Genomic DNA, 16,671 nt, shown 5'->3' on the forward strand with positions numbered 1-16,671 from the left:
ACTGGTAGAAATATTTTGTAAATTGCATTGCCCTTTGGCCAGTTTTTTGAAAATCCTCCCTTGTTAATAGGGTATCATTGCAGCAATTTCTAACCATTGTTATATATAATACAGCTTGATGAGGTCAGGGCTCATACACAGATATCACCAACTGCTGACAGCAGCGGAAAATACTAAAAGAACATTAGCTTTATTCTATGAATATTCCTCTATACTTTTAAGGCTAATTTGCCATTGTTACCGTTAAGAGGTGCTACATGCTTATTTTAAAATGTGGATTTAACTCGAAAGGCAAGATTCATACTTTTTTTTTTTGGTGACGCTGCCAAGAACTGGAATTTGAGAAAGAGCCATTAATTAAAAACAATGATCCAAGTTTTTCATTTGTAAATATATGCAAGTCCCTAATTTGGGAAAAATAATTGCTTCCTTGTCTGTTGTCTTTCACTTTTGGTCCTTATCGCCTTCCAACCTTGCCATAGACCAAATGTGAATCTCAAAGGAAAGCAGAAAATCCAGATGGCTGTGTACTGATTGTGAATAAATTAGATGAGCAAGCCGTGTTTTATCATTTCTCTATTCAAGTGATACAAGTAATTTAATAATGTACAATATTATTCTGATCTTTCAATTTGTACTTTATTTTACTCCATTATTACAGTTTGACCTGCCCATAATATACAATCAAATTGTGGATGGAGTGTTTCGTCATTTTCAGATGATCTTCTGATATGTTACAATGCGCTATACCTCTCCCACTATACATTACTGGGTTTCAGCCTACAAACACTAATTTATTACAGTTTCCTGATTATAAAGTTGCATACAAAATTACAAAATTTCCAAAAAATTCACATAATGCTCTTTAAAAAAAATACTTGTGTTAATAGCTTAAAGAAAAAAAAGGAGATTTGCCATATGGTATTGACAGTTTGCACAGTTGATCCTTAGAAGTAAACTGTACATGACCCCCTGACATGGTAACATTTACCATATTGGTGGATTTTACATTAGGGACATTTTTTCTTAAAGGAAATCAACCACTGAAAAGGCACAAAAAGACCTATAAATACTCACCTCTTCATCTTAATTCTGGCGCAGTCCGTCGCTAATCTTGACACGCCGGGATCACCAAGAAAAAAATATTATAAATAGCAGCCCGGAGCACCGAATATTTTGTCCCCGCACTCCATGCTGTGTGTCAAGACTAGTGATGGACAGCGCTGGGATCAAGATGAAGGTTTTTTTGAGTGTTTTTTAGTGGTTTCCGTTAAAGGATCAATTCCATAGAAAATTATTTTTGGATGTATCATATATTAAGTGAGATGATACCTCTTTTGAAGTTGTGTGATGCGGGAAAATTGTCTTGGAACCCAGCAATTTCTTGCAACGTCTTAAAGATGCTTGTTAAGGTGAATGTGCCTTAAACACTTTGTACCTTACGAGTTGTGGCATAGCAGGAAGGGCTGTATCTAAAAACGCATACATTAATGTCTATTGTGCACGGTCATGGCTGTGTCTCACAGTACCGTGACCAAATGTGTCCCCTCAGTCCCCAAGGACATAGGTCAGGTGTTGCTTATCTGCCCATGTCCATATGTGAAATCTGGGCTGCATTTGACGGCCTGTATTGCCCACAAGTAGTCATGTAGCTTACATGAAAGATACATCTGGTGAATATTTAGACCGCCTTACCAAAATTTATCAAGAGCCTATTGTCAGTTTTCTAGAGTAAAAAATGTACAAAATGTTCCCAGTCTTTTTTTTAAAAAAAATAACATTTGGTGATGTCCTAGCTGGTGAGCTGGTGTTAAATGGATAGGTTGTCACGGGTGCTCCTGCAAACCCATCTCCCGGGTCACAGGTGCACTCGTGCCCCTCTCTGCTGCCCCGGGTCTCCGGTGATCCACTCACCTCCCCACGATCCAGCGATGACTCCGTCAGGAGACGGGGACGCGCACGGCAGCTTCAGTAAATTTAAAGGACCAGCACGACGATAATTGGTGCTGGCTGGCCAGCCATATTGTTTAAATGTCCAGCCCCTTCCTGTGTCCCCTGCCGGATCTTTGTGCCTCACAGCCTTAGAAATAGCTCCCTAGCGTTTATCCTGCATTCCTGTGTTTCCTGCGTTCCTGTGTGTTCCTGTGTATCATGCACTCCTGCTCCTGAGTTCCCATGTCCTGTGTGCCTGTGCTCCCGTTCCCATCTGCCTGGATCTCCCGTTGCTGACCCCGTATTAGACTTGACGTTGCATCTGTGCCACCTGTCCTAACCTTGTGGCTGGTGGACCTGACCCCAAGACTGTCTCCTGCTTAGGTAACTCGACCTCGGCTTCCACCTCAGGCTAGTCACACTTGGTGGTGGACCAAGTGCCACTTAGACTCCGGTCCCAGGTGTCGTCTAGTACCACCTCCCGCGGTGGTCCAGTGGATTCTCGCATCCCCAATTCTGACAGTAAGATCCGGCCATGGATCCTGACGAGGTTCAGCTACCTGAAATGGCTGACCTTACCACCTTCGTGGAACAGCAGTTGCAACAGATTGTCACGGAAGGACAGCAATGTGCACAACTCACCGCCACCTTGCAGCAGTTGGTGGCTACCCTGCGTCCAGTACCTGCAGTAACTCCTGTTTGTACGGCTGCATCATCTACTGCTGAGCCCAGGCTGCATCTATTCATGCCCTCCAAATATGACGGTGAGGCCAAGTCGTGCAGGGACTTCGTTACTCTGTGCCCCCTGCATATCGAGCTGATGCCTTCACAGTTTGCCACAGAATGGGCTAAGGTGGCGTCGTGATAAGCCTTCTCTCCGGGAAAGCCCTGGCATGGATTCGGTTACAGCTGACATCACCTCCTTCTTTGCTGAGTTCCGGTCTGTCTTTGAGGAACGTGCTTGAGCATCTTCAGCTGAGACCGCACTCCTGAACCTACATCAAGGAGACTCATTTGTGGGAGATTACGCAGTCCAGTTCCGTACCTTAGCCACCGAGCTGGATTGGAATGAGGCTCGACGCTCTCTATCGTGCATGTTGTTGGGGAGGATCCTGCTCCTAGACATATCGTTCCTCCTGAACGGGTGGTTCTTGCTGCTCCAGTGGACCTTCAGCAGCTTTCTCCTGGTAAGACTTATGTTCGACCTGCCCTTCGGAAAAGGATACTAACTTGAGGACATTGTTCTCGTGTGGCTATGAATCCTGGGGTGCAACGCTCTGTCGCCCTCTTTTTCTGTTTCTACTGGTGGCCAGGTGCCACTTAGAGTCCGCTACCAGTTGTCGACTAGTATCACCTCCCGTGGTGGTCCAGTGGATTCACGCATCCCGAATCCTGACACAGGTTTTATCCTTTGCATTTACATGGTGTTATGTTTCATACCTTATATGTGGCTCCTTGTAGAGTTGGTTTTTCAAAAATGTAGGATAAAAGGGGCCTTTCTTCAGTATAAAACTTTTCAGTTTAATTTCTGATGGGTCTTTTAATTAGTTAACTATATGTTTTGGTATTTATTGGTAAGTAACATACCATATATACTCGAGTATAAGCTGAGTTTTTTAGCACAACTCGGCTTATGCGCGGGTATACAATATAATAAACTTATTACTCACCATTCCGACGGCCCGGACAGCTCCTCTTCATCTTCATGCCGCAGGTCCGCGGCAGGTCCGTGGCCGCGCCTCTTCTGTCTTCCTGCCGGCTCGGGGCCGCGACAGCTCCGTGCGCACGGAGCTATCGCGGCCCTGAGCTGGCATGAAGACAGAAGAGGCGCGGCCACGGAGCTGCCGCGGACCTGCGGTATGAAGATGAAGAGGAGCTGTCCAGGCCCTCGGAATAGTGAGTAGTAAGTTTATTATTTTTTTACCGGCAACAGGGGGCTGGCAGGCTGGCTATCTACAGAAGGGGGCTAGCAGGCTGGCTACCTACAGAAGGGGGCTGGCAGGCTATCTACAGAAAGGGGCTGGCAGCTATATACTGGGAGGCTGTAACCAATGCATTTCCCTCCCTCAGCTTATACTCGAGTCAATAGGTTTTTCCAGTTTTTGGTGGTAAAACTAGGTACCTCGGCTTATACTTGGGCCGGCTTATACTCGAGTATATACGGTATATTATAATTCTGTTATATTTTGTGATTTTTTAGATGTTAATCATTGTATTTGCTAATAATTATATTAAACGGGAATATGTAATTTTTGTAATTATTACATTGGATTGATTTTATTTTATCCACAAAAATATTTGAAGATGTTCCGCAATGCTATAAAAAAAAACCTGTAAAAAAACCTTGGCCTCAAGTTTCTATCTAGATTCTCGGAAATCAAAGGTACTTTAAAGGGGTTTGCCCATGAAAGAAAGTTCTCAAAATTTTAATCCCCTAGGGATGTTTACACAATAAAAATAATTTTAAACCCCCTACTTTACAATTTTACTCAGATTTATCTCCGATCACTCAGTGATGGTCAGTGTAAAATTCCAGAGTGTTGGCGGGGACTCTCTAAGCAGATACTTAATGATCCCTCTGTACTATGAGATGATGTGTGCTGACAATGTGCTTAGATTATCAGGCTACAGGTTTATCTTAATTTTTATTTAGCTTCCGAAACATTCAACTAGCATCTGACACTATACATGAAAAGAATCCAACCATAGTCAGCCCGGGGCAACCAAAATTTTAAACACCAGGACTGATAAAGACAGGTTGATATTCGATCTGTGAAATGCTGTATTTTTCTTAATAATAGCGAATTAAAGAATATGTTATTTTGTTATCCTAACATATTTAAGAATCTTGTCTTCATGCGACTACCTTTTTAAGACCGCAGACTTCATAGAAGATCACATACTAGAATGATCTACTGCCATTTATTTATGACACTTTAAGACAAAAAATATATTCTATAAAGCAGAAGATTCTTCTAAACAGTTCCCTGGTACTAACACAGTTGTACTTCAGTTGCACAATAAAGTTGTTTACCTACTTTATTATCTTACACTAAAACTTCATATTGTGCTTACAACATGTTGGAACAATCTGATGTGTAGTTCTGTTGTGCAGCTTCTTTGGAGGCGGCTTCTGACACTCATTGAAACATATGTTTATTTCCTAGGGTTTTTTGTTGTCCAAAAAGTATTTTTTTTTCCATTGTTAAAGTGGTATAAATTAAGATTTGGGTCCCTGTACAGACATTGGTACATACATATAAGGTGGCTTTGTTGCACATGCTTCTTATAAAGAGTGGGCCTTAGCAATTTTTGCAACAACTCGTTTTGTAATTATTTACAAGTCTCTTGCCAGGCTCCAAAGGGTAGTCATTCAGAGGGTCAGTCTGCACCCAATATAGGCGCCAGCTTGTTTCTAAACTTTCTGTTCTATTGTAGGCTTTTATGGTAGATGCCACAGCCTCCCTCACCTAGGCATTTCTCACAGCCACTGTCACTTCATCCACTTTTCTCTAACGGTGTGCTACCTTCTTAAGTTCTTGTGCCCTACTTGATACCTACCATTTACGGACTCTTAGCTCTTAGCCTACCACAAGCAGAAGTGTGAAGACTATTATAGTGTAGTTGTAGCACCAAGACCATTAAATTGTTTCAGTCCTAGCCACTATCTTATATTGATCACAAACACAACCAGAAAAGTAACAGTACTGGCACTTTACTTACCCTGAAATAGCCAATGATATTGTGTTGCTTTTCTCCCATCTTTTTATTACAAAGTTGTAGCTACAGGAGGAGGGTTCATTGGCAGATAACAGTCTAAGCATTCAATCAGTTACAGACACTGGCCCATACACATGGTTTTAGGCAAATAATCCAAAGGTATTCCCCTAGGCCTTATTACAGACAGTCCTGACATATGGTTCCAGTGACTCCTGGGATAATATGTTCCTCAGCCCACTGTACTGACCCCCATGTTCTCTAGTTTTTCACACTGACGAATTACTGAACGTTTCCTCGTACCTTCACTGGATTTGAGAGTCCTATTCTCAGCCATTCTCAAAACTGGTACTGGACCTCAACTGCTCCAAGTTTCGATCAGGGTATTCATCATCCACATTATCTCTTCGCCAATACATTTTCTATTTCTTCTCAGGTTTTTGATCTGCACACACTCACAGTAAGTGTCTCTCACTTAGTGTAAACACTGGGGCACATTTACTAAGGTCCTTGCTTCAGATTTCTGGTGGATTTTTGCACATTCTTTCATGTGCAAACTGCTTGCACATGTATTTCAGAAGTGTCCGCGCCACTCATGTCTCTCAATGCGACCCTTTTGTGTCGGCTGTACTATTCTTCATGCCCCACTGTCTTTTGACACCTTAAAATCCACCTACCTTGGATGCTAAGTACCAGGGTCACTGTGATGTTACCTTAGGGATTTAATTATAAAAGGTTCCTAAAGACTGCAAACCACTTCCCTACTTTTAACTTGCTAAGAAAGTTGATTGCTCATAACGATAATATATCCCAACTTAAGGAACACCGCATCATATTTAGTAAACAGCTTAATTAAAATAATTTCTTGGGTAATTAGCAGCAAATACTTTTTTCTCTGTTTTGCATACCATTTGTTGTTCTCTGTTTGCTAAACTGTGCCTGTCAGTCAGACTTTGCTTCAGGTAATTTTTTCACTCTGTGGGGAGAACCTTCAAAAATTACATCTGAATTTTAAAATATTCTGATTACCATATTTATCTAACACATCCTGGTTTTCACTTCATCTTCTATATGTCCCAGCAAAACACCACCCTGGGAATTTAAGACCTGAAGATGAAATTCTGCATAATGCCATTATACAGATTCCAAAAATACCCTCCTGAGAATGCAGTGAATCAATCTAAAATCAACAAACAGTACAGTTAATTAATGAGTACACCATAAGGGAGGGTTTTTTAAACAATGTTGACTGCTGCTGCCTCAGGACCAATATTACCAGAAGTTATTGCTGGTTTGAAAGCTGCGACTCCTAGGTCTCCCCAGGGCATCATTTTGTCTCTATTAGTTGTTTCACACAGAGAAAGTTTTTTTTTATTTGCACACTTAATAACGAGCGAGGATTTACAAAACTTCCCAATAATGACAAAAAAGCAAAAGTTTTAGATGTGGAATAGAAATACAATTCTACATAGACTGATTCGTACATAGTGAAATAATATATCATGAGCATAAGTAAAGACCCATCTGTTTAAAACTCTTCTTAGTAGAATGTATATATACTGTATATTAACAATTATTGTAATTTTCTTACATTTGATTGAAATAGAGATAAACAGACCCAAAGTTTCTGTTTGGGTTTGGGGATCAGGTGTGGACCACACGACTGAAAGATATTGGCAAATGAATAACCTCAATAACTAACCATGGCAATGATTGGTCAGGGTTGACCCCTTGGCTAACGACAGTTATGGCTAGTAGCTAGCGCTGTCAATTTGCCGGACTGGCCTTTTGGCAGCCAATCGTGCAGTATGTCCGGGTCACAAAGGGCACATCCGAACCCAAAGAGAAACTTAGGTTCCACTCATCTCTACTTCTCCATTGAAGTAATCAAAAGTAGCTTTAGTGGACTCCCATGCAAAACAGTAAATTAGACAAACAGTAAATGGCCATAGCTTGATAATTTAAAGGGTTGGACACTTTTTAATAAATCTCTTCTATTACTCATGTCTCTGCAGGTGTCTCTGTCTCCTTTGAAAGCTGCAGCTATTCTCTGTTCTCAGCATGCTGCCCTCTGCATAGACAGACAACTATAGTCTGCTGAGGCAGTGGCTGACGTTCAGATGACATCATTCTCTCTTCACTTCTCACACAGTCTGCCCACTGCAGCCCTTTTATCTACTTCCTGTTAGCTGTGCACTCATTGAACCAGGATGGAGGAAGAGGAGGAGTCAAGTTGTGAAGGAAGGGAGAAACAAAGTGATGTTCCAGCTCCACCTATTCAGCAGAACTCAGGCATGTAAATAGAGAAGGAGGACAGCTCTGCACACATTGCAAAAGTAAGCTGAAACTGCTTAATGTTTTGTGGAACATTCAGGGATTATGTACAAGGCAGTAAAGGCCAACCCCTTCACCCTTCTTTACTTAGAGATATATTGGCAATTTGGTTTTAGCAGCCAGTTCTAGGGAAAGGGATAGATAGTATAAGCCCTTGCTTGCAAGGCCTACTAGGTGGTGAAAGTATTTACAGTTTTAAAAAAAACCTTTTAGCATTGTAACACTACTATTACTGTCACCTTGTCGGAGAATATACTAACCAGTGAGTATCATCATTCTCAGACTAATCAGTCAGCTGGAGCGAGGAAGAAGTGCTCATTGCTATAGAAGTACTCATTGCTATAGTGGTTCTTCCTACCACTATATCCTAAAGCCAGTTTACTTGTTTGTGCAAAACATAATTCATATTGACCTCTAGGTGTAATTCAGATTAAATGTGTAAAACTGCCAATGGTGTCAGGTATTGGCCCTGGACATCTGCATAACTCTACCAGTGTGTGTTGTTAGGAGAAGTACCATGTGTACTTGAGTATAAGCCTAGTTTTTCAGCACAAAAAAAGTGCTGAAAACCCAAACTCGGCCTATATTTAGAGTAAAAAAATATATCAAAACTCACCTTTCCGACTTCCCTCGCTGCTAGCTATATACTGGGGCAGGGGGCTGGCTATATACTGGGGGATATGGGCTGGCAGGCTATATACTGGGGGCAGGTGCTGGCTATATAGTATGGGGCAGGGTACGGCAGGCTATAATTGGGGAGGCTGTGACCAATGCATTTCCTAAACATTTTATTGAGTGGAGGCTGCTGCCAGAAATTTTACTGAGTGGAGGCTGCTGCCAGAAATTTTACTGAGTGGAGGCTGCTGCTGGACATTTCATTGAGTGGAGGCTGCTGCTGGACATTTTACTGAGTGGAGGCTGATGTCGGACATTTTACTGAGTGGAGGCTGCTGCTGGACATTTCATTGAGTGGAGGCTGCTGTATGATATTTTACTGAGTGGAGGCTGCTGCCGGACATTTTACTGAGTGGAGGCTGATGTCGGACATTTTACTGAGTGGAGGCTGCTGCCGGACATTTTACTGAGTGGAAGCTGCTACCAGACATATTACTGAGTGAAGGCTGCTGCTGTACACTATATATAAGGGCCTATTTATGTCTTGTTAAGCCACTGGCAGGGAAGGACAGTACAGCAGTACAGTAAAGAGATCTCACACGCCAGTGCACATGAGTGCTCTGAATCCAGCTACAATTCAAAGTCCTGCTGCCAATAACAACATGCATAAAGGTATGGTTACAAAGATCTTTGGTTTTAAACAATCAAAACTGATAAAGAATTCTTTTGTGTTTTGGAACAAAACAAAATACAGTGAATAACAATAATTTTTTTGTGTGCATCTAGTCTAAACGAACTTGGATTATGGGAAATTTCCCAGATCTAGCAATCTTTCTTATTGCATATTTTCCAAATGATGGCTTCCCCTGGACCAACAATGCAGTGTTATCTAAATCTACAGTACAAACATGTCATATACAATTGTACTTTTAAATGTTCTTGATCCTTTGGGTCAGCATGTTCTGTACATTACACATGTGACTACTCCGGAATATTGAAAAACATTACAAATTCATAAAACTTATTGCTAACATTATAGACAGTACTTCGGCTTTTCAGCTGGTAAATCAGGTAAAACATTTTAATATATTGTGTACCAGAAACTCTAACCAACTGTTTCCTTGCGGCTGGACAAGCATATTATGCCCGGGTCTAAATGTCTGCTTTGGGCTTAATTTAGACATGTTAATCCCATCTGATGGAACTTTACAAATGAATTATTCATTCACACATTTTCATTTTTCGGCAAATACTAAATCTTGCTCAATAAAATACTCAGAAGTGAATTAATATTTTTCCCATGTACATTCCTCAACAGTTGCCTGAAGCCTGAAAACCGCAACAATTTCACTAACAAGTGCATAAATATCTGTAAACATCAAAATAGAAGGATTACATAACATTGTAGAAACAACAAATTTATTGTCAAACTTTAATTGTTTCATATGTTATTTATAACCTTCTGATATGGAGAAGTGAGCACGTACCAGAAAGCAATGTCAACTTTATTTTGACATGATTTTTTCTTTTCACTTTGCACATTGTTTATTTTTTTGTGACTTTATGAGAATATTTGCACATTTTATTATTCAGGGTGTTAAGAAGTTCACCGGTGGGTGCTTTCTTTGATTTGCGCCTTCTTTACCCCCTCAGACTGAGATACATAAGAACGCACAAGTGTTTACAGACAACTTTGAAAAGAGGAAGCTGAAATTCAATGATACATGTGCCCCGCTGTCTAGTTTTCTGCAGTGTTAACTGGGTTATCAACTTACCATACATACTGGAATATAAGCCGAGTCTTTCAGCGCTATTACAGTCCTGGCGCATCTGTTTGGCAGATGGAACGTCCGTGCATTATACATTTCTATGTAATGCAAGGGATCCCATTCGCGGGACTGTGTGAGTCCGTGGGATCAGGCCAAGATACACTCCGTTTCCACAAGCTTCACATCTTCACGTGCTGCGCCGGAGTTGGGTCTTTAAACTCTGCTCGCACTCACTCTAATGACATCATAGTGTGTGCACGGGCCGAGTGCATGGACACGTCTCTGTCTTGCTGTCACACATGAAGACTAGAGGAAAGAGGAGTGCTTGTGGGTAAGTGTATAGGTTAATTTTTTTATCGAGGGGCTGTAGCATGGGGCATTTCATCAGTGGGGGGGAGGTTCCTGGGCATTTTATTACTGAGTAGAGGCTGCTGGGCATTTCATTACCGGGAGAGGGTGATGGGCATTTCATTACTGGGGGAGGCTGCTGGGCATTTCATTACTGGGGGAGGCTGCTGGGCATTTCATTACTGGGGGAGGCTGTGACCAATGCATTTCCAACCTTAGGCTTATACTTGAATCAATACGCTTTCCCAGTTTTTTAGGTAAAATTAGGGGTCTCGGCTTATACTTGAGTTGGCCTATATGCAAAAAAGTCACAAATCCATACCAGCTATTGTCAGGTGTAGGAAAATTCCTAAAGACGTTAACTCAGATGTATTAAAAAGGCAAACTCCTAGCAAACTTTGGGCAGCAGAAAAAAAGCCAGGAGCACAAAATCAAAACAAAATGTATATGTGCCCCAATGAGTCTAAGGCCAGTTGCCCTCAAGCAAGTTCGCTCTGTGAGTTGGTGAGATTTCCTGGATTAAACACTATATCACTGTACTGAACAAAGTCTGGTGGTTTGTGGTTCAGTCTGGAAAATCCCACAAGTGCATAGGACCAGTTTCTTGGAACAACATCGCTTATGGTTAACAGACCTAAAACAGAGTGACCAATTTGGCAAATTGGCTGCACTAGCTATTTTGCAACTTTATTAGATTTGCCAATCTCAGACATATTCCATGTGTTAGTTTCAGATGTGTTGGCATTTTTTAGGCTGTATAGTCAGTGGCAGCTCCATTAAGTAACTTTTGTTTCACCAGAGATGTCAAATGGTAGCTACAGCCTAATCCAAAGATCAATTGCTATTCAATGTTCCTATCCACAGATGCTCCCAATCCACCAAATGAATGGAGTGACAGAGCATGTGCCTATCTCTATATAAGATACCATTATATCTTGGGAAAACCCCTTTATGAGTTTTTACTTCATGTCAAAAGCTGAACCAAGACCACCAGTGGCATTACCTCCTATGACCACTAGGCGGCTATGCTTAGAAAAGATGTGCATTCATGTTGTTAGAAGTTAGTAATCTTATGTCAGAAAAGTATGTACTTTGAATTGAAATAATGGAGTATATATTGTTATATATTCACACTGATGTCCGGTACGCAGTGGGGCAACAATGTTCCAAATTGCTACTTTATCAATAACTATAGTATAAAGGTTTCTGTATTATTGATTAAGTGATTTCCCTAATATTATTAACTGATCTCCTATGAACATAATAAGTTACTTTTTGGTATATAAGTAGGGGGAATGGCCTCTCCATTCAGCTTATTAGATTTGTCCAGGTTCTTGCATATGAAGAGACCTTGGCCTATCTGTATTGTAAGTGCAAGAACTTCCAACAGTGTTAGGTAGTTCAACTTGTGACAGGTTCTCATTGAGCTCTAATAACTAAATTACGCAATTCTTTGAGCTAAAAATTATTACCCTTACATCCCCATAAAATCAACTTTGTTATCTTAGCTGGCATACATTCAGATACTCAGTGACTCAGAGGTGGTATGTCCTCCCATCTTATTTCTACTCTTCCCAATTCCCCATTCTTAACTCACAGCATACCTCCATGGACTTCTACTCCTCCCCATGCCTCCATGGAGGCATGCTGTGATTTCATGTGATCAGATACATACATGGGTTAGGTTTTGAAAATATAAGTGGCAAAGAACCTAAAATGGCATCACAATGGTCAAATAATATGAAGTGCTGAATGGTGAGAATGGAATATACGGAGGAATAGAAATGATTGAGGACGGGAGCCAATGCCCCCTCTGACTCACTGAGAGTTTGAATGTATGCCAGGTAAGAACACAAACTTGATTTTATGAGGATGTGAGGGAAACAATTTTTAGCTAAAAGTAGTTAATAGGGCTATTTAGTTAATAGGGCTCTATGGGAACCTGTCACTAGCTGTATTTGTGAAAATTGTGTTTACAGGTTCACTATAAGGGCTGCTACCTACGCTGTCTGAATTTTATTATGGTCAAATCCAATGATAAACTCCCTTTAAATAACAATTCTGGAATCTTTTCTTATAATTGTGTTGTGCAGACCCTCTATGTTTCCTCCTAGACATTCAGAGATGCTCCTCATGTTCCCCTTTGCCTAGGCGTGATACTGTCAAAACCAACTGGAGTAATTCAGAATCCAAAGGGATAAACTATTAACACTTAGTTGTGAATTCATTAATACGTTTCAGTTTGGAATTAAAAAAGAAATATACAAACAAAATCCTGATTTGTTGTGTTATGGGGAATACAAAGAGATGAAGAGAGAGATGACCTGTCAGCCTTTGTATATGATGTACATTGTACTTTTTTAGTATGTTAATACCCCTTTTCCAGTATAAGATCACATAAAGGAATGTATATATCAGTAGTCTGTAACCTGCACCTCTTGTGAAACGTCACGTCACGTGATGACTTGCATAACACTGTCATTTTAGCCACATGGAGCAGAACACATTTAAATTGGATATATCTATTCATAAATATCTAGATATGTAGATTGCCCTTAAATATTGCATGTGTGCACTAAAACACACAATGAATAATATATAGATGCTTTAATGCCATTATGAATGGGGAAGTTACTGTATAGAGGAAATTTAGACTTGTGTTACATGGAAGCTACTGGAGGCTTGATTTAGGCCAATAGTATTCTGTAACATATTGCTATATTAAAAAGAACTGGTTATCAGATTTTACCCCATTAAACTACTAACCCCCTCCGGTAGGGTATAAAATGTCCTTTCTAGAATTCTCTCTTTTGTGTGAAATCTTGCACGTTTACTTATTGAAAATTTCCTCCAAAGTCATGTGAAAATTAGCAGAGACAAGTAATTTTTTGACTGAGATGAGTTCAGTCTTTAGTACCTAGAAACATGCTTTTGGTGCAATATTAAAAAAATGAATAATTTTGTCAGGTCGCATGAGGTTTGCGATTCTGTGATCTATGAGATATAGGCAGTTAAAGACATAGTTGAAAAATGTCTGGATCTCTTGGTCTGTTGTTCACAGAAACAGAAGCCTGATGTGATCAGAAAAATGTAATTCTTATCGCCAGAAACTGCACGAAATTGTGATTATTTTTGCACCTACACCATCTCCACGCCATATGTGCCTGGAGGGGTGCAGCGGGTGGTGGAGTGGGCCAGCATGGGGTGTTCCTGTCCTATGCCTTCATGCTTCTCTAATCTGTTTTTCCTGGTGGTGCGGTGTTATTTGCCGGCCGGCGCATACTATAATGTCAGCAGCGGACGCGTCATAGTATGCGCATGCCGGCAGAGCACGTGGCCGTGTCTATGCCGGCTGTTACAGAAGACCGAAGAGGAGCCGCAGGGAAGACAGAAGAGGAGCCGCGCCCCGACATTGGGGAGCCGCGCTGAGCATCGTGGCCGCCGGAAGGTGAGTATATAAGTTTATTAAGTGTTGGCTGGCTGTATACTACAGGGGGCTGGCTGGGCTGGCTGAATACTACAGGGGGCTGGCTGTATACTACAGGGGGCCTGGCTCGGCTGGCTGTATACTACAATGGGCTGGCTGGCTGTATACTACTGGGAGCTGGCTGGCTTTATACTACTGGGGGCTTGCTGGTTATATACTACTCGGGACTTGCTGGGTATATACTGGGAGGCTGTGACCAATGCATTTCCCACTCTCAGCTTATACTCGATTTAATAGGTTTACCCAGTTTTTGATGGTAAAATTAGGGATCTCCGCTTATACTCGGTTCGGCTTATACTCAAGTATATAGGGTATTCCACTTCTTTGTTTTTTTACAAACTCTGGCAGAAAGACATTATGGTAGCTGTGCAATGGGGTTGATATAAAAACATGGGGATAGCTATAAAATATGCCATGTTTTTGAGAAGGGGAAGAATCATGGAAGCTAGGGCACTTTACCCAAATCAAGCCTTAGCAGCATTAAAACAAAGGCACATCAGACAAAAACAGGAAAACTACTGATAGCTGCATGTATATCTCACAATATATCTCATGTATTGCATGTATATCTCTGGTGCAATACCAGACTTTATAAGAAAAGTATCACCCTTGATAAGAAATACAAAGTTATGGAACTTTATAAAAATTATGCTAAATGCAAGCTTTGATGCACCAGCACATTCTTGCCTGTGTGAGTGTTATGTGGTGTTTTACATGTAATACATGTTGTTCAAGTTGTTAAAAAAGGTATTTTTTCTTCTTAAACTGTAACTTTGTGGTTTACTGAACTTTGTTACATAACGTGGTAAACCTTGTGATGAAAAAGCCGATACAGTCCCTTTTATCTATAAAACAGGAAATAGTCACTTTGCCTCTCGATGGAAGGGCAAGAAAGTTTTTAGTTCTAAAGGTTGTTGAACCATGAAAAACAATCTCAGACCGATTTGCAAATAGCATGGTGCTGCTGTTTCGCAGCCTAGCTAGCAAGTTGGAATGATATCACACTGAGCATCTGCACCACTCCTCCTTTGAGAGCACATACTAATCATCTCTCTTCATGGTCAGTAACCACATAAGTAACCACATAAGGACCAGACGATGCCAGTAGTTTTGGTTCTGTAGCTGTTGTATGTTTTCCTGCAAAGAAACTCGTGCCAGACAATATTCGTCAACCTTGTCTTTGGTCTTCACTCGTGATTGGGGCAGATGTTTATTTTCCGTCTACTCTATCTGTCAATGCAACGGCGGCCTTCATCTGGCAGTGGGTGCTCATAATAATATCAGGCCATCACATAAACTGCTGGAAGGTTTACTCTAGTGACTAAAATCAGTTTATGGCTAAAAACATTTATTCTTCATTTTGATAAGCTCTTAACAAATGAAAATGTGCTTTCTTCGATTTTTGCCAAGCCACAGCCATGTTTATTTCTAGCTATATGGGTCACGAAGGATTCCCAGCTGTTAGACAGGCTCAGTAGAGCATTGCTGTACTCGACAACATCTGTTTCTCCAAAACAGTATCCAGCTTTTAGCACTCAAATGGAGGCTGCACCATATGCCAGCAGACCACTTAGTTTTTACCTTGGGAACCAACTTTACACCAGTCAAGGTAGCAGAAGAAGATCACAGTATTTTAATGCTACCATGCAGCAGTCACAGTTTTATGTTCACTACTTGCTAACTACTATATATAGGCAGTTAAATATTCGCCAGAAGCTGCTACTTGTTTAATTATTTACGGGATTCAAACTTTTCCTACAGAATGTATAAAGATTTTTTTTGTTAAAACAAATCTTCGGATCACCTATTGAGAAAATGTCTTCCAAGCCATCTGGTAATAAAGAAATATTTTTCTTAAGTAGAAGTCTACAGATTTCTAGTACAATTAAAAAGCTAAATTTGAAATATTGCACCTCTAGTTTTCAGGCAAAGATTTTTAGTCAAAGGTAAGCTGCCAAAACAGATCCCCCCCCTTGCACCACAAACAGTACCTATTAGGGAGTGTAAATGTGTTCCAATGATGCCCATGTGTATAGTACTGCTGCCCGCACTTGGGAAAAATAACTTTCATTTCATCTCATTACACAATAAAGATCCAGTCAATGAGGAGGTGGAGCGGCACCATACAGTCAAGCTGCCCTGCCTCCTCTCGGTCACTCACAATCCTTACCCAGCTCACACAATGATGACCCCATCCTCCTATTGGCTCAGGCAATATGAATGTTCATAAACTGTGAATAGTAAGATGATTCCAAACCCTGCGCAAATAAGTACAATAAGTACATATCAACCCCCACCATTGTTCTGAGGGCTCCTTTTTCCCCAAAAAATACACGACAAGGCATTTCAAAGTCTCACCTGTCATTAAAGACTAAAACCTAACAGGGCAGGTGGGAGATCTCTTTCTGGTCCAGAGGGAACCTATGGCTTCTCCACTACTAGTCCCAATGACAGCCAGGTAAGTACCAG

Source organism: Engystomops pustulosus, chromosome 5 (assembly GCF_040894005.1).
Source record: "Engystomops pustulosus chromosome 5, aEngPut4.maternal, whole genome shotgun sequence".
Lineage (NCBI taxonomy): Eukaryota > Metazoa > Chordata > Amphibia > Anura > Leptodactylidae > Engystomops > Engystomops pustulosus.